Below are 20,123 nucleotides of genomic sequence, written 5' to 3' on the forward strand. Positions count from 1 at the left end.
AAGACGGTTCCCTTGTCATTTTTAGCAGGAATCTAGCGGGGTGTCTAGAACCTGAATGGATCTGAGCACCATGCCTTTCAAAGACCTGGAAGCAACAAACTCGTTCTGGGAGTGATGGAGGTAGCAGAGAGCAAAGGGGTAGTGCTTGTGCTTTCTTTTTGGAACCATTGCTTCCTAACCCGGTGCTCTGAGAGCTGTCGTGCCAGATTGGTCCACTTCATCCTGCCCACCACAATTCTTAGTCTGCTGACCATGAAAATAAGAACACAATAGTTTCATGGTTTCTTGTAATCCAGATGATACAGAGGCCCAATGAAAAAGCAGGCAGTCCAAGTTATTTTATTCCTGTGCTTCATTAGTCTTTCCCTCTCTTTCTTGCTCCAACCTCCCCCACCTTTGTTATCCTTATCAGCTATTCCCTCTCTGTTCTTTTTCCTCTGTGCAGATTTAGATTTGGAAGGAGTGAGACTGGTATTATAGGAATATTTCCTCTGGTGCACCAGAAGGGACTCTGGGGTAGTGCAGATGTAGTCTTGGCTACTGCCTCCTAATCCAGATGTCACTGCTGAGCAGCATCCTTGGTTCCCACTGAGCTCCAAGGCTGCTTCAGCACTGTTTTCAACACCATTCTCCACAGTATTCTCACGGATGTCTATTTCATCCATCCATGGACTCAGTACTTATGAACACTTGCCATGGGCCAGGAATCTGCTGTGGGTATCAGTTTTGGAGTAGCCAGTGTCAACTCTAACTTTATTGTAAAAGCCTAGGAGATGGCTCAAGCCCTGGGAGCCCCGCTTCCCACCCACCTGCCTTCCAGGCTGAGCCCACAAGGCTGGAGCATTCAGGGCCAGCCCTTTCCCCCCTACTGCTAATGACATCACACAACAGGAAAAGTGCACTTTGATTTCTCCCTCAGCTGTAAACACTTTAACCTGGAGCAATCTGATCATAATGGGACTGCAGATCTAGTAGAGTTTTTCTCATGTCCTCCATTCTCAGTCCTCAAGTCTTTTTGGTCCTGCCTGCAACTGCCTTTTTGAGGAAGATTTGAGCAAAAGAAGTGATTAAGTGGCATCCTGCCTCTGGGTTGGGCTAACTGTTGGCAGGGTTCAAATTTTTATGTTTGTTTCATGGTTGGGTAATACAAAACCAGCCTAGCCTTCAGTCTTTCCTTTTTTCTTTCTTTTTCTTTTTTCCTTCTTCTTCTTTTTCTTGTTCTTTTTTTCTTTTTTTGTACTGGGGATCAAACACAACCTCACGCTTACAGGCAAGCACTTTGAGCCACTGAGCTAAATCCCGGGCCAGTCCTTCCTTCTTCTAACACTGGATCTCCAGATGTTTTTCTAGCTGAAGCAAAGTGGAAGTTACCACTTTTCTTTCTACTTGAAATCCAAATGAACATGTTAAGGTAAAAACCAAAAAGTTTGGTGAGGCAGTTCTTCTATCACATGGTTGCGTGGGGTTGGGAGTTTCAGGCTCTTATTGAAATACTCCCATTGTCTCCTCATTTTTTTTGGTAATCTCATTGGGAGATTAAGAACTATAGCTGGACTGTGACTTTATGTGGTCATGAGATTTTGTTCTGTTTTCTGTGGCTGCTCAAATATCTCAATGACTGCATTGACAAATATGGAGTGAGAAGGAGGTTTCAGAATTGAAAAAAGAGTGACATCCCTTCTCCATATGTGACTCTGGGAAAGTTCTGGAGTCTCCCTAAGCTTTCAGTTCCTCCACTATGAAACTAGCAGTATTGTCTACCTCAATGCAGGAGAGGACACTACTAAGAGGACTAATGATAGCCATCAGGGAGAGCTTTTGAGGGTGAAGGCAGGAGCTCAGCATGTATCAGTTTTCACCATGGCCGAGTGAGTTTAGTGTGTGAACCCGGACTGAATTAGTAGTTCTGGTTGGAATGGGAAAAAAGCAAATTGGAGCATCTCAGAACCTTGGCGTTTCCTGTCTTCTTCGTGGGAGGCCATGTTAATAACCCCAGAGGGACAGCTCGATATTTTCTGCTAGTATCCTAAGCAAGGGCCTGCATCCTAGTAAGGAAAACAGTCTGATTGCACTGGCACCTGGATTAATAATGCAAGTAAATTAGGAATGATTTATTACTTTATCAAAGAATTCATTCCAGGGGGATGGGGATTTAGTTCAGTGGCATAAGTGTCTGTCTGGCAAGTGGGAGGTCATGAGTTAAATCCCCAGCACTCACCCACCCCCATTCATTTTGGGCATCCTTAGGATGAAATAGACAAGCATTTTCTATAAATGACCACATGGTAACTATTTTAGTCTTCATAAACATATGCTTTTTAGACCTCTTCGTATGGTGCAAAAGCAAGTGATGCACACATGTGATAATGTTCCAATAAATCATTTAAAGAACAATCAGGGGCTGGGTTTTGCCTGGTATGTTTAGTTTACCATACTAGAATTGGAATGATAGAATTACAGAATCCCATGGTTGCCGGAGCCTTCCCTTCCAGCCAATGCCTGCACTCCTCTCCTCCGAGTCTCTCAGAGTTATCACTGTCTGAATGTTTTCACGGCCTAGCATCTCTCTACTTCCTGTCTCTGGCAGCTCTGATTCTTGAGAAACTTGTTCCAGCTAACCCCAGACTGTCTGTTCCCTTGTACCTCCCTGAACAACCATCTGCTCCATGATCCAAGCAAGAGAAGGTGGCTCATTTAGGTGTTCAGGAGCCAGTAGGCAGGTGGCCCCACCTATCTCCTCTCCTGATCAGCTGGAATGGTTGATGGCCCAAGTGCAGGGCTTTGGGGACCTCCCGCTGGGGCCAGCTACTCCATTATTATTGGGTGGTGGAGAATTAAGTGATCAAAGTGGATGAAGGAACTGGGATTTTGGAGAAATCTATGCAGCTACTCAGCTATAGGGAAAAAAATTTCAGTATTTCCTTAGTCCTTCCATACACAAAGGAGGGCTCTGAAGAGTTTCTGTAACACCCAAAAGAGTCCCATCTTGCAGCATAAAGGCAAGCAGGAAACTCCGATGAGAGGGATTGGGCTTTCTTCAAAACAAACAAGTGTCAAATGTGTACAAGTTTGGGGACCACATAGTATGTGAGGACAGCTTTTGCAGTATGCATTGGGGAGAGTTATATGTATATAGAATCGAATTCAAATTGAAGAACTATTGAAGAATCTTGGAGAAGCAGGGAAAGAGACAACTGTAGGCAGTTACAAAGCCTAAATGCTCTGCCTATGAGGCTGGACAGCGCACGCAACTTATTCCAACCGTGCTGCTTCCTAAATTCTCTAGACCAATTCTTACTTGACCTTCACGCTTCAGTTCAAACATGATTCCATCCTAGCAGCCTCTCTGAATCCACAGGCCCATGCCGTGTCCAATTGATTTCAGTGTCTTGCTGAACTCCCAGCAATACCAACCCTCCAAGTTCTCAGCAGCTTCCTCTAAAAAGCCCTAGGTGAACCCTAGACCCTCCTCAGCCCTGCCTTGGAAGAGGCTGCACTTGGAGCAGCCTTCACCTGCCCAGTGGCTCCCACCACCTCCCACAAGAGCCGAGTTGCTAGATTTCACAAATACCAATACAGAGGAGTCAGTCAAATTTGAATTTCAAATAAATAATGCCTAGTTTGTGAAGTAGGAATGCATCCATGCAATATTTGGAGAATCCTTATACAAAGAATAAGGGCTGTCATCTCTATTCATCTCTATTCATCATTTTAATACTGGAGTATACCCCTGTTTGGAACATGAAAGATACTCGGTCAGTATTTGCTAATATTGAACAGACAAATAGTGAGTAAAGCAGACAAATGTGACTGTCTCTAACATTCCCCTGGAAAAGCAGATCATGCCTGGTTGTGAACAGATATCCAAGCAAAAGGAATATGATTTGTTAATTTACGTCAAATGTTTTGGATATATATTCTGTGGGAATGTATTTGTGCTATTTGTTTGCTTTCTTTTTTTTTTTTTTAACTTTTTATCGGTACTAGGGCTCTAACTCATGACCGCTTGCTTGCAAGGCAGGTGCTTATGCCGCTGAGCTAAATCCCCAGCCCCCTGTTTGTGCTATTTGTATTTCTTATTACGGAAGAATTAGTTTTCTGATCTGAACTTGGCAAACTTTCAGTGATGTAACTTTGATATCTTACATAATAAATAAATGATGAAAGCACAAGAGATTGCTTCTATTTGCTAAAAGCTTTTCCCTAATTCACATTTCATCTGCTGTTTAAAACTCTGGGCCTGCGAGAATTCAAACCACTCCTGTCCTATACAGGCATTCACAGTGAAGAAGCATGGCCAAAAGTTTCCTAGTCTAGCCTTCTCTGTCTTCCTAACCCTCCTGCAGAGGTTCACAGTCACATGTCACTTAACAACAGGGACGTGTCCTGAGAAATGCGTCTCAGGCCAAGTTTTTGTGAGTACACCAGAGAGTATTTAACTTAGATGGTGTGGCCTACCATAAACCTTTACAGGCCTTCATTTCAGTTTCACTTCTGGTCACTCTTCTTGATCTCTTAATGGGAACCATTAGCAATCAGTTATAGACATGAATGGACCATGATGACCAAAGACGTTCCGAGATTAAATCTAGCACAAGAGGCAGAGATGCAACCAAGAGATCCAGCAAACATGAGATGTATGAGGCTGCTGATGTGGTAGTGGACAGTAGAACATAAAACTGCAGCCTGATCATCCATTCTCACCATCAAGCCTCATCTACTGTGTATAACCACATGTGATATAGGTTTATAAGACTGACGCTGCAGTAGTTCATTTATGCAAACACTTGAGTTATGTGCTGTACTCTGACGTCATGACTGTTGGGACGTCTCTAGCCCACAGGAAGTTTCATCCCCATTGTAATCATCTAGGACTACTACTATCTATGTGGTCCATCATCATCCATTTGTTCTAAAGGGTAGGCAGAGGCTGGGGAGGAGGAGCTTTCATAGAACCTGGCGCGCCCCAACTATGGTAACACTTCCACCATCTGACAGTCAAGGAAAAAACTAAGGAAAGTGGGGGGATGACAGGACACAGAGTCAAGTTAGTATAGCGCGAATGAAAGGGGCACTGATTTACAGTTCCAAGTTATTAAAGCGCTAAATCAGAGCCTTGCTAATAAGAGCTGGGTTTCCTCCTCTGGTTTTTTCCTGGTTAGAAAAAGCAGCACAGACTCAGAGTCTATTCTCATTCTACTAGGAACCTATCGGTGATCTTTGCAAGTGACTTCCTGTCTCTGTGTCTCTATTTCCCCAACTGTAAAACGAGTTTGTTGAGTTCCTTTCCAGTGCCTGCTTGACCTTTGTCCATGATTCCGCAATCCACTTACAGCAAACAGTTTTACCTGCGAGCTACGAGGGCTGGACATTTTACTAAAGGGATTTTAGAATATTCTCACATACAGAGTCACGGTGTGCACACTCTCCTTTTGGTTGTTTCTGCTGATACTTCCCTTGGGAGGGGACGTGCTGCCCTGTAAGCTTTGAGATTCCTGAGGCTTGAGCAAGTTTTGTTCCAGGGTTGTTTGCCTCCTCGCGGGCTGGCTTGCTCTGCCTTGTAGCTCGTGCGGCTGGAAGCCACATTTACTCTGATGGGGTGTGGGTGTGAGTCTTGCTTAGGGAGAATGAGAGCTAAGACCCACACATATGCACATATGCACACAGCTCTTTGGGAGTGTCAGGATGGGCGGTCTCAGCACCCCTCAGACACAGGACACCAGACCAGAGGCTGGCAGTTCCCCCACCGCAGCCCCCAGCACCCCGGACTTCGTCCTGTGGTGTATGTTTGGCTCAGAAAGCCCCTGAGCCACAGGGCTGCAGCCCCCACCCACTGCCCTGATTTTGAGTTCTCTCTTTCTAGCACCCAAATGTTTCCTTTTCTTGGTTTTGAGCTCAAATCTTTGTGCTTGGACAAATGTATCTGTGCCTGTATGTGGGTGGGGGAAGTTTTCATGTGTCACCTCTGTCTGTCAGATTTTCTCATTATGACTATTTTGATACAGTTAACATTTTCATAAATAAAATGGGGGAGAGGGCACATGTGTACAAGGGTGATCAAAGTATATGGTTAAAATTTTAAGTTTTTAAATTATGACATGAAAATCACATTGCCATGAATTCCCCTCAAAAGATGTTTGTGCCCTTTATTTTTTAATTCTCACCCTGTTTGCAGTGCATGATGATTACATGCACTTCGCACATCTTAATTCTTTCTACTTTCTGGTCTCCTTCTTCCTTCCCCCTCCCTTCATCTCCTGGTCCCTTCTCATTTGGTAACGATCTATCCCAGTTTCCTATTATCTGTGTTTTATTTTGGTCTTATAATTTGGGTTTCTCATATAAGAGAAAGCATGTAATACTTAAGCTCCCGTGTCTGATTTATTTCACGTAACACTGTGACCTTCAGATAGCTTCCCAAAAGAGTTAAAGACATCATACGACAGTGATCCATGTGTACCCATGTTTACAACAGCACAACTCACAATAGCTAAATCTTGCAAGCATCCTGTATGTCCATCAGCAGATGGAAGGATAAAGAAAGTATGTTATTTATGCAAAACAGAGCACTATTCCACTATAAAGAAATTTGAGTCATTTGTAGGAAAATGGATGCACTTTGACATCATGATAAATTGTTTTCAAATTTAAACATTCACCATATATTTCAATCATGCCAAATACTATAGGGCCTCGGCTCTGGAAAATAAGTTTTCTTATTACTCAGACACACACACAAATGCATGTATGTGCACACATGTTGCACTTTCACTTGAGTCTGAAATTTTTTCTAGAGAGCACCACTTCTACAGGAAGAGCACTGCTAGAAATGTGAAAGGCTTTTCCTGCACCCCGTAAGAATCGCTGTTTTGCCCTTGGCTCTCCTGGGAGCCCGGGCTTCCCCAACAGCCAAGAGAAGAAAGCAGGAGAGTGACCAGTGTGAAGGCAAGAGCGGAATGGGAAGAGGTTTGGGGCTTTGGTGTAGGGAGCTTGGAACTACCAGCCCCAGGAGGATCACAATTGTCAGGTCACCTGGTCCTGTGCCTGCATGCGTGCCTGTGATCACAGGAGTGTTTTCCTCCTGGAGAGAAAAGCTTTCAGATTCCTGAGATCTCACTGGGATCTCAGTCTGCATCTGAGCTCTGGCATTTTCTTGCAAATCACCTCCTTTCTCTGGGCCTTGCTGTCCTCATTCCCAAAGAGAGCTGGATTAAATGGCTGGGTGGTCTAAAAACACTATCTCAGCAATGGAGTCTGCTTTCCAATGCAAAGATATCTAAAACTTATAGATAAAGCATATGAAAGTGGAGCTGCCTTGGGTAGCACAGGGAAGGAACCCCACAGCCCAGTGGCCCGATGCCTCTTCACCTACTGCCTGTGCAGAGCCCTGGCTTCCCTGGAACACAGTTTGAAACCTTTCCATTCCTGTGGCCTCTTACTTTCTTTTCAGCTGAAGCACTGTAATTATGGGAAGAAGGAAAGCCTCCCCAGCTACTGAGTCGTGGGACAGCCTGAAGAAGCAAGATTTCCCTGAAAACAGATGGTTAGTTACCGTCACAAAGAAAAGGTCTTCAGAACACAGTGCCTTACTCCTTCTAGTCCCTCTCACCTCATTAAAGCTGTCATAGAAGCCAGATGCTGTGTAACAGATAAGCGGAAAGAATGCTGGGCTGGAAAGGAGTCCTTCACTCACAGGTGGGAGGCATTAGCAAATTATTGTACTATTGGAGCTTTGATTCTTTATCTGTAAACAGGGGAGTACACTGGATGTGAGGCCAGACCAAGAGAGAACTCCATGGAGGTAGATAAAGAGAAAGAAAGAGACAGGACACAGAGACAGACTTAGGAAGACAGGGGTAAATACAGAAACAGAGACACAAAGGGACAGTGACAGACAGATTGATGAGATTCACAAACATGAGTAGAGACAGAGATAGAGCCAGGAGCAGAGTGGCAGAAACAGTGACCTTGCCACTTTCTTTACCCTTGGCACACAACGTTCCACTCTTGCAAACGTGAAAGCATATAGGTTTATTTTAACTCACCGGTTACCATCCACAGGGGGCTGGCTCCAAGTTAAAAACAGCAGTGTTGGAAAGACCCCTTCTGAGCAAAGCTGCTCTTCTTGGGGTGGTCAGAAGCATGGAGAGAGCTGAGATATATACACCTTTCCAGGTCCCACCCCAGCGGCCCACCTCCGCCGACCCGACCCCACCTCCTAAGAGTACAGTCAGCTACGGACACACTAGTGAATTAACCCACAGGCGAATATGACACACCCGTGGTCCAGGCACTTTCCAAACATGTGAGGAATGTGAGCCGCTTCACATCAAATCTGTGACACAGAGATAGACAGGGGAAAGGGAAACATACAAACAGAGACAGAGAGAGAGAGAGTGGGGGGCTGGGGACAGCAAGTTTAGAACACCTACTGACTGGGCAAGTGGACGGGTCTGCACTGAGGGTACAGGTGGCAGAGAGAATTCTCCGCACACTGCAGGTCACCCACTGCCAGTGCTGGGAACCTCACCTCAGACAAGGGCTTGTGAATGGGAAAAATTGGTTTCAACACAGTAAAACCATGCAATGGCTCTTTTAAAAAATTTTTTTCCTTTGTTTTCTCTAGTACATTTTGTTTGTGTTTGAGGTTCACGTTTGATTGCATTTATCTTGGTTAATTGGCACTTATGCATACTGTACCTTAATCATTTAGTTTTACTTCCCTCCTCCCTTTCTGTTTCCTCCTGTCCCCAGATTACTTTCCCATCCCCACAAAATCAACCTTAAAGTTTCCTATCATATTTTTTTAATTTTAAGAGAATAAATCTGAACCAAACAAAACAATAAAAATGATACTTCAAAACAAGATAATAGGAAATCAATAATGACTACCAGAATGCCTCTTGTTATCTTCGAAATAGTAGCCCAGAGCATCATACGTAGGTATGCAAAATTAACCTAACAGTATAAGCACTAAGTCATTTCTTTACTTCAGTTGTTATCTTTTCAGAAATTTCAGGGTGTGACTTCTAATTTCTACTGTGTCTGTGTCTCCTGAACTTGTTTTAGGGGTGCTGGGGGATTTGAGATTGTATTTTGCTTCTTCATTTTGACATTTTCCTGTGTTCCTCTGAATCAGCCCATTGCTGCATCCTGGGTGCTTCCTGCACTGACTGCCCACCCTGAGGTGTGCGTTGGACTAGGCACCTGGGTTCCTCCAACCCAGGGCTGCTAGAGGCAGAACCTTGGGGCATAGCTTCTTCTCCGGACCCATACTGGACTCACCGGATCTCCGACCCACTGGCGTGGAGCCTCAAGGTGTAACTTCTTCTCAGGTCCTGCACTAGGCTCACCGGATCTCTGGTCTGTTGGTCTGAGCCTCAGGGCATGGCTTCTTCCTCCCATTACCCTGAGGACTTAACGCTAAGGAAAGTAAATCAGAAACAAAAGATCAAATATCAAATGGTTTCTTTTTAAAAAAAATTTAAAATTTTATTTTAAAGAGGATGAAACCAAGAGAAACAGAACATAGTAAAACCAATCAAACAAACCAGTGTGATACAGGATTTCAAAACAATATGAAATCAATAATAGTTACCATAATGCCTATTGTTGTCTTCAAAATAGCTGCAGATATCCTCAGATACAGTAAAAATGAAGCAGAACAGAACAGAATAGAAACAATAAAAACAAATCTATGTAATAAAGGACTTCAAAACAAGACAGTAGTAAATTCAAAATGGCTACCATAATATATCTTGTTATCTTGCACATGCCACTGGATATAACAAAATCAAACAAAATGAAACAAAAGACAACAAAACCCAACTCAGTAAAACAATGAAAATGATACAGGACTTCAAAACAAAACAACAGGGAATCAACGATGGCTATCACCCTGTAAAGGGGATTCCCTGCTAGATGCCACACTGTGTACCGCTATCCTCTGAACAGATGATCAGACCACCCGTGCCAGACCTGCAAGGTCAGTGAAACACCGAAACACCACAAGCCTCAGATTGCATTTCACCTCAGTAGCTCTCATCGCAGCTTTGTTTCTCTGGATTAGTTGGTCACTGATAGGGTGTGTGTGTGTGTGTGTGTGTGTGTGTGTTGGGGCGGGGGTTGGCTCTTCTCATTTGTCAGCCTGGTGGCCAGAAGGGGCTGGGGGTCTGCCTGTACTCCTGCCAGTGGCAGCACGCACGTGGCACTGGTTTGCAGGGAGGGTTTGTTTTCTGGTGAAACCTTTTCTCCCACCGCAGTCTGCAAATGGCCTCTTAATTTTTAAATGAAAAAATAATAAAAACAATGATACAAAATTTCAAAACAAAACAATAGGAGATTAACACTGGTGATTAATGTATTGCATATTCTCTTCAAAATAATTGCTCAGAATATAAGGTATAGGCATGAAACAAACGCTCATGGAACAATGAAAGCACAAATCATTCTTTTTGATGAACAGAGATTAATAGTGTAGTTACCTAACTTGCATATATATATATATATATATGTGTGTGTGTGTGTGTGTGTGTGTGTGTGTGTATATATATATATATGTATTCTTTTCCCTTCTTTATTTTCTCCTTTCCCCTATCCCAGTTGTTCTGTCCCTTTCCCTTTCACAACATCTTATCTATTCTACATTTTGAATCTTATTTACCCTTTCAGTTTTTTACACCAAGGAGATAATGCAATATTAACACATGTGAGTCTGATTTATTTCACTTATAAGTATGGTCTCAAGTTGCATCCACTTATCTATAAAATCTCAAGTTTATCCTTCTTTATAGCTGAGTAATATATACTCTGCTGTATTAAAATACCATAGCTTTTTATTCATTCTTAAGTCAGTAGCAATTTGCGTTGTTTCCAAGATCTGGCTATTACAAATTTTTCTGCTATAAATATGCATGCACATATATCATTGTGGCATGATGTTTTCAATTCTTTGGGGAAAATACCTAGAAAGGGAATAGCTGGATTGACTAGGACTCCTAATCCTAGTTTTTTGAGGAATCTCCACAGTGATTTCCACAGTGACTGCATCAGTCTGCACTCCCACTAACAGTAGAGAAGGGTTCTTCTTTTTCCCCGCAGCCCCACTAACATTTGTTATTGGTTGATTTCTTGATAATAACCATCCTGATGGAATATCAGTGTTGTTTTAATTTGCATTTTTGAATGACCAATGATGTTGAACATTTCCTCATGTATTTGTTTGTAATTTATTTTTCTTCAGTTGAGAAGCACTTATTCACTTCCGATGTCCATTTTTGGATTGGGTCTTTGAATTTGGGGGCCTAATTTTTTCCAACTCTTTATATGTTCCAGATATAAGTTTGTTGTCTGAGGGACAAATGGCTAATTCTTTTTCCCATTCTGTGGGTTTTCTTTTCACTCTGTTAGTGATTTCTTTTGATGTGCAAAAACTTTTTAATAAGATGAGATCCCAGTTGTTGATTCTTTGAAGTACTTCCCATGCATTTTGCATTTTGTTTATAAAGTCTTTGCTGCCACTATGTCTGCAGGTTTTCTACCTCCTTTTCTTCCAGTAGATTTAATGTTTCTGTTTTAATATTTAAATCATTTTGAATTTTGATACATTTTGAATTTAGTTTAGTTTATGGTGATAGATGTGTGTCTAGTTTTAGTCTCTGGCATGTGTAAACTCAGTTTTTCCAGAACCATTTATTAAAGAGGCTATCTTTCTTCTAGTGAACATGTTTGGCCCTTTTGTCAAAGATAAGGTAGCTGAGTGTCTTTGTACTTGTGTCTGCATCTTCTAATCTGTTCCACTGATCCTGAGGTCTATCTTTTTGCTAGTACCATGCTGATTTTTATCACAGTAGCTTTGTAGTATAGTCTCAAGTCTGGAATTGTGATGTCTCCGGCTTTGCTTTTGTTGTTCAGGATTGCCTTTGCTTTTCTAGGTCTCTTCTGTTTCCAAATGAATTATAAGAATTTTTCTCTAAATCTGTGCAAAAGTTACTGGTATTTTGATGAGAATTGTATTAAATCTGTATGATGGTTTTAGGAGTATGGCCATTTTCACATTGTTGGTTCTTCCTATCCAAAAACAAAGGATATTTTCGATTTTCTGATATCCTCCTCAATCTCTTTTTTTCAGAGTACTGTGGTTTACAATATAAGATCCTTTACACCTTTCTTAGATTGATTCCTAAGTACTGCACTTTTCAATGTTATTATGAAAAGTGTTATTTCCATCAATTTCCTTCTCAGTGAGCTTGTTGTTTGTGTTCAGGAATGCTATTGATTTTTGAGTATCCAGCTACACTGCTGAATTTGCTTACTAACTCTAGTGGTCTTTTACTGGAGTTTCTATGAAGAGTATCATGTCATCTGCAAGTAATGATAATTTCACTTTTTCCTTTACTATAGTCATTCCTTTTATTTCTCTTTCTTTCCAAATGCTCTGGATAACTTTTCCTAAACTATACAGAATAGGAGTGATAGTAGTGGGTATTCTTGTGTTGTTCCTAATTTTACAGGGAAAGTTTTCAATTTTTGTCCATTTAGTACAATGCTGGCTATTGGTTTGTCATAGATGATTATTTTTTTATCAGATTGAGGTAGATACATCTATTCTAATTTTCTGGAGGTTTTATTTTTATCATGGATGAGTGTTGGGCTTTATCAAAAGCTTTTTATGCATCCGAGATGATCATGTGATTTTTGTCTTTGGCTCTGTTGATGTGGTGTATTACATTTATTGATCTGCATATGTTGAACCATCCCTGCATTCCTGGGATGAATGCCACTTGGTCATGGTGTATAATCTTCTGGATGATTTGGTGCATTCTGTTTGTCAGTATTTTACTGAGGATTTTTATATTTATGTTTTTAGGGAGATTGGCCTGTAGTTTTTTTTGGTTGGGTCTTCACTGGTTTTAATATCACAGTAATACTAGACTCCAAGGAATGAGTTAGGGAGAATTGCTTCTCTTTTAATTTCATTAAAGAATTTGAGGAGTATTGACTTAAATCTTCTCCAAATTTTGTATAAAATTCAGCTGCGAATATATCAGGACTTGGGTTTTTCTTTGTTGGTAGTTTTAATTTTTTAATTAATTTTTAATTTTTAATTTAAGTTTTAAGTATATTTTCAATTTCAGTAACCCATACCAGGTTATTCAAAATTTTTATGTCTTCTTGATTTAGCTTTGGTAATTTGTAAGTTTCTAGGAATCTGTCTATTTCTCCTGTGTTTTCCAGCCCATGAGAGTAAAGATTTTTAAGATAGGTACTGACAGTCTTTTTAATTTCCATAGGATCTATAGTGATTTTGCCCTTTCATTCTTTATTGCATGAATTTGATTTTTTTCTATTCTTGATAAGGTTGGCTAGGGGGTTATCAATTTTGTTTACTCTTTCAAAGCACCAGCTTTTTGATTCATTAATTTTTTGTATTATTTTCTTAGTCTCAATTGTGTTAATGTTTTCTCTGATCTTTATAATTTCCTCTGTTCAGTGAGCTTTGGGCTTCACTTGCTCTTCTTTTTCTAGGAGCTTGAGGATGTTTATTTGTGTTCATTCTGTTTTCCTGATCTGAGAATTCACTGCCATATATTTCCCTCCTATGACTGCTTTCTTTGGGTCTTACAGGTTCTGGTATGTTGTATTTCCATTTTCATTTAATTGTAGATATTGTTTAATTTCATTTGTGATCCATTGGTTTTTCAGGAGGGTGTTATTTAATTTCCATGTGTTTATGTAGTTTTTGCAGTTTCTTTTACAATTAATTTGCAATTTCAGTGCTCAACGATCAGATAAGATACAGATACAGGTGGTTTCTTTCATGTGAGAAACCCAAACTATAAATATTTTGAAAGAGCAAGGTAAAAGAGAGATGATAGGAAATTACCTCTCTCTATAAAGGATTCTTTGGGGTGCTCCTTGGGGACAATTTGGGGTCATTTTATATACTATTGAATTGTTTCCTATCACTTCATAGAAAATTGCCACAAATTTAGTGGTTTAAAACAATAGGAATTATTTTCTTCGTGTGCCAGAAGTCAAAAGTGTAAACTCAAGATGTCTTCAGTGCTATGCGTCTCTGAGGCTGCAGAGTGGAATCTTTCTTTGCCTGCCTCAGCTCCTAGAGAGGACCACGTCCCTCCTGGCCTGCGGCTCCAGCTGCAATCCCAGCGGCCTCCTCAGCACTTCCCCACTTCTCCCACTACTGACCCTTCCTTCCTGCAGAGTAACCCATTCCTACTGCTGGAGGCCAGCGTCTTCATCTACCACCATCACGAGTCCTAAGTGATGACCATAGCTCCAAACACCCGAGCATTACAGGACTTAAGGGGGAGCAGAGCCGGAAAGATTTCCTGTGATTCTTTACAGATACCAGCGCTGATCCGTGACAGTGAGCAGACACATGAATGGCTCCTTAAAGTACCTTTTAGAGCCTGCTGAGTCATGGGAGCCGGTTTAGGGAGCCCTGCTGTCCAGGGTCACTGTGCAGAAGGCTGCCTTATCACTAGGAATCTCCTGGGGGTTTATCTGTTCCCTCCACAGGTTGCCAAGAAGAACTACAGTGCGCAACGATGGTGACTTCTCAGCGCGCTGAAACCTAGGAAAAGCATTTCTTTGTTGAGTCTCGCTGTTTTGTCCATTCTGCCCTGCATCTCCCCAGGCAATAGAATGTCTTCTGTAGCCAAACAAATCTGTCAAAGATTTTTTTCTTTTGTTTTTTGTCCTCTTGAGCTAACTTTGAGCAAATGATCGTGAAGACAGTCTTGCGTGGCTCCATTACAATTTGATTTTGTGCTATGATTTTCAGATGGTTTCCTATACTTAGCATTTCTGAGCAGGAATTAGAAAACAAGTCTGTTGGTAGCCATTTAGAGTTACCCGTCTTAGTTCCCAGAATTTTAGTGGTTTGTCTCTTTTTTTTTTTCTGCAGTTCTAGCAGTTTTACAGCCAAAAGCCATCTGAGTCTTTGTTGGAATGGTCATAAATAGAATTACCACAGGCATAATCCTGATTATATGGTGGGAATACAACGACTGTGGATAAGTTACTCCTAATTAGGTTGTGTAGTGCTTCTATGGTTTCCTTCTAATTAAATCAAAGAAATCACTAAATACAGAGAATTCAAAATATGCTTATGGGTTCATTTTACATATATTAGAATTCATTCACCTTAATGTTTCACAAACTATGTAATTTTTTTAGTTGGAGTATCACTCACGCCTAAGGAGGAAATTTATATGATGAAAGAATAACCATCAATTTTATATAAATTAAGACACTGGAACATCTATTACATTTTTAAAACATCTCTTTTACTTATTTTATTTTATTATTAGTATATTTTGCAATACATAATAATTACATTCATCTTGGGGCACTGGTATATATATGTCAGATACATACATGTCTGGTACAGTCTGGTACATACCATTTTCCCTTTCCCTTCTGCACCCACCTTCCTCTCCCAGGGCATTTCCCATCTCCACAAATTCTGTTTCCTTGTTTCCTATCATGGATCTTTCATTTCATTCTTTAAATGATTTATATTTTGGGTTTTTCATATCAGAGAAACCATGTAATAGTCAATCATCTGTGTCTGATTTTTGCTCAGCAGTTATAGTCTCATACCTTCCAGGTATGGTGGCACAAGCCTGTAGTCCTAGAACTCAGAAGGCAGGAGGATTGCTGGGAATTCAAGGCCAATTTGGGCTATATACTAAGACCATGTCGCAAAAAAAAAAAAAATCAAGGCCCATTTCACTTCCCTTGAAATAACTCAAATATATCCTTCTTAATAATGCCTGACAAGTTCTCTGTCGTATATATTTACATTTTCTTTATCCATTCATTCATTGATGGGCATATGGGCGGCTTCCAAAATTTAGCTATTGTGAATTGTGCTGCTATAATCATGAGAATGCATCCATTACTGTAATATAGTGACTAACTTTTGTGAGAATACTTAGGAGACATTCAAATGGAGTTTTTATCATTAGTGTTTGAAGCAATCTACGAAATCATGCCAGCTATTCCTCATGCAGAGGACTAATACCTAGGATATATTCTTTTAAAAACTCAGAAAAACAGACCACCCCAAACAAAAGACCTGATTAAAAAACAGGCAACTGAAATGAACACAAACTTCCCCAGGGAAAAAGTACAAATGGCCAATAAGTACCTGAAAAAATGTTTAGTGTTTTTGGCCATTAGAGTAATGCAAATCAAAACAGCATTGAGATTCTACCTCACCCCAGTAGGAATGGCTACTGTCCAGAATTCTAAAAACAACAGAGGCTGGCTGGATCCTGAGGGAAAAGGACCGTTTCTACATTGACAGTGAAAGCACAAACTAGCATAACTGTTACCGTCAAAAGGGCCAATAACGGTCCAGGTTCTTGCGCATGATAAAGAAAGAACCGCCAAATGTACATTCAGTCATGAGCAACTGTGTTTATTGAAGATCATGAAAGTTGTGCCCAGGGTCAGTCAGTGCCCAGAAAAAGGATCCAGGTGACAGAGAAGCACTTCAAGGTAGCAACAGCCTCAGGAAGACAAAGAGGTCCATAACTCCAGCTTTCAGAATTTGAAGCCCAGACACCTCTGCTTTAAAGGCCCCCTCTGAGGGTCCCACGGCCCCTCCTCGCTGGCAGGAACCTGCCAGACCCCAGGATTTCTCATTTTCTCTGTGTGGGGATAATGGAAGCAGGAATAACAAAGCAGGAATAATCACTGGGTGCTGTTTAGAGTTAGATGGAGGGGAAGGATGACTCAACTCTTTTATTTCTAACTGTATTATTCCCCCTGAGAGGTCTGCTCCTTGAAAAGTCTCTCATGGGAGCTGAGAGAGGAGGTTCTATCTTCTATAGCTGCTTCCAGCTGAATGGGGTGTTGGCTCTACCAATGCAGAGACCTAGGGGCCCTCTCCCTGCTGGATCTAGGAGTTTGAGAGAGCCTAGCCCTTCCTCTCAAGATTTCCTGATGACCCACGGATGTGGAAGCAGGGATGTGGAACTCTGATCTTGAGTTGTGATCATCAATAGTAGTTTGACAGTTGTTAGACAAGAAGAAACAAATTTGCCTAAGAGATTAAGTATGTAAGATCTAAACAGTAAGATTATGAGAAGCATTAACAAGGCCAGTCCAGGACAGTACCCCAAACCCCCACTTCCAGACATTTACCCAGCATGTCCATAACTCAGGTAGCTCTTCACAGACCTTGGAAGCATAGTTAACCAGTTTTTGTGCAGTGCCTCTTACTATTTTAGACCTATTTTAGAACTCTATCAAGGACAAACATAGCTCCTTTGTTTCAGCTGTTAGGAGATCTCATCCCCTCCTCTGATGCTTGTGACTCTGTCTAGTCTTGAAGGAAGTCATACTTCAGAAAAGTTCATCAAGGCTGCTGGCCAAATAAGAGCAAGATGTGATTAGCTCTAAAATCTGAGGTAAGTAGTCATTGTTTACTATCTCCATTACAGGAAGTCTTTGAATAATCTAGGATGATCCCAAAAGGAACAGTAAAAACTCAAAAGATATCATGCTACAATTTAGAACAGGGACCATGTTTCAGTCCATAATCTGTTGGCTCCAAGTCCAACCTCCAACAGGGTGGCATAACAGAGGGGCATTGCAGAGGAGAAACAGTCCATGGCAGGGGAGGCAGGAGGCAGCAAAAGCATCCAAGCAGCAAGCAATAGGTGATGATCCTCTTTCTGTCATTTATATCTTATCCAGCTACCCACTCTTAGGGCAGATAGCACTCATACCTTTAATTGTAGGATCACATCCTCAATCCCAGCATGACACACCCTAGATCCAGCTACCTCAGAAAAGCCTCTCCTATAACTATATGAAGATTTGGGGGGGATATAAGCTGTAATACCACCACAGTGAGGGATGACCTCAGTCCTCTCTGGACCAAGGGCAATCCCTCTTCAAAAGCCAAGGGTCTCCTTTCATGTTCTGAGATGTCTGATAAGGGCTAGGCATTCCTAGGGGCATTTCTTTGCCCAGGACCTGATTTGTTTGCACTTGAAACTCTGACTTGCTTCTGTACTCTCTGGATTACCTTAAATTCCTCTAGTGTTGCAGAATTTGTCATGAGCCTTATCAAATGGGGTGAGCATGGCTTTAGCCATCTCTTTCCTGATCCAGTTCTCATTCATCCTTCACTTTATCACAATTGTTGGACACTGAATAAGCTTCTATGATCAATTGGCTTATTTCAGTGTGTGGGTGTTGGTTTCTATAAAGAGACAGGTCCCGAAAACAAGGTGGAGTGGATGACAAGAAAACAAAAGAGAGGGGGCTGGAGATTTAGCTCAGTGGCATAAGCGCCTGCCTTGCAAGCAGGCAATTGTGAGTTCGATCCCCAGTACCGATAAAAAGGAAAAAGACAAACAAACAAACAAACAAACAAAAAATACAGGCCTGAAGCCTCAATTACAATATTTTCTGACTTTTTATTAGTCTTTTCTTTACATAAAAGAACAAAAACTGGCAGGGATGAAGTACAGAGAAGTGAGAATTGAGTTGTTTATTGTGGGGACCATCTTGGGCTATCCCTGGCTTTCATGCTTACTATTCTTCTGGATGCATCTTAGCAAAGCATCTGATGCTGTCCAGCAGCATTCCACTCAGACGAAGGTCATGCAATCATTTCCTTTAACACAACTCATCGAAAGGCTTCCTGCAGAACAAGGGATCATAGAGCTTAGTAGAACACAAAGCCCCCTGGGTAGCCATAAGTTCATCTACATCCACATTTGCCCCTTCTTGTTTACTAACATGTCTCTGAGATGTCAAGGTGAGGGATGAGATTTCTCTTCTGGTTTCACGGTGCCTTCAGGATGAATGTCACTGGACTACAAAAAGGAACCAACAAAGAACAATTATAGTACCTCATAGAACAATGGTGGATGTTTGGAAAAAATAGAATCATTTTAAAAGATTCAAATGTTCTATTTGTTCTCAGCTGGCTTGTAACAAAATCAGTTCCTTGTAGTACTAGTTTGTCATTAAATGTCTCCAATATTTCTCTTTGTAGATTTCCAATCCTGAAGGATGTTTCCTTGATTCGTTACATGTTTTTTACATCCTCCCAAGGGAAAAGTGTGTGATTATAACAACAAGGTGTAACACAAAAGAGCCACTCACATTTAAGCCATAACTGTTTTTGTAAGCTAATTAATTTTATGATCTCCTAATAGCACCATTGCTTGTTGCATATTTGCTGTTTGAGTTGCCAGGTTTTAATCTATAGAACGTTGAGTTTGCCATAGTCTATCAGAATGTTCACACCACATTTGCACGAATTGAGGAGTTGGTACTGACTGACAAACAGCCACTCCTGCTACTGCCCCAGTGATCATGATGCTGATAATTTCCATGAGAACTGCACTTGGGATATTTACAGTTCTCTTGCTGCATTTTATTAATTTATCTAGATAATTTTGTAAGCAGCCGGGGTTTGCTGCCATGGTCTTTCTAAATTAGCAGGTGTCCATATCCTTGTTATTGTTTAAGAACACACACACACACACGCACACACACACACACACACACACACATATATATATATAATACTTTTATATATAAGTATTTATATATGTATATTTCCATATCATTTAATCATCCTTAAAAATATATATGATAGATAACATAACTTTTTCAGAGGGAATAGCTAAGCCTGCACCACCCCTGGTGATGGCAAGGAGATCTTCGACTGTGCTAGAGTGTGGTCCTGACCATCGCTGACAGGAAAGGCTTGATGAATCCCCATGTTGTTTGTCATGGGGCTCTTGGATGGGCCTGATTGGAAGTTTCCATGAGAGTCAAAAGACTGCTGTCCTTACGATATTTTGAGTGGCACTGATTGGGCCAGTGTCTTTCCATTTGGCGTCTCTGGCCATTCTTGGAAGATAAAGTGTTGCCTTCATGGTCAGGTTTCTGTTTTGCTTGGCTTCCTGATTTTGATTTTCCTACCTTATATTTCTTTTTCATATGACCAATCTTTCCTCATCCAAAGAGTTTAATTGTCTTTGAAGAGAATGGCCCTGTCCCTTTTAATGTGCCTGTGAGTAATCTGGCCTTAGAACTTTCTGATCCTGTATCCTGACAGGCTT

The sequence above is a fragment of the Cavia porcellus genome, unplaced genomic scaffold (genome assembly GCF_034190915.1).
Source record: "Cavia porcellus strain 051 isolate PalLab524CR breed Dunkin Hartley unplaced genomic scaffold, mCavPor4.1 scaffold_17, whole genome shotgun sequence".
NCBI classification, from domain to species: domain Eukaryota; kingdom Metazoa; phylum Chordata; class Mammalia; order Rodentia; family Caviidae; genus Cavia; species Cavia porcellus.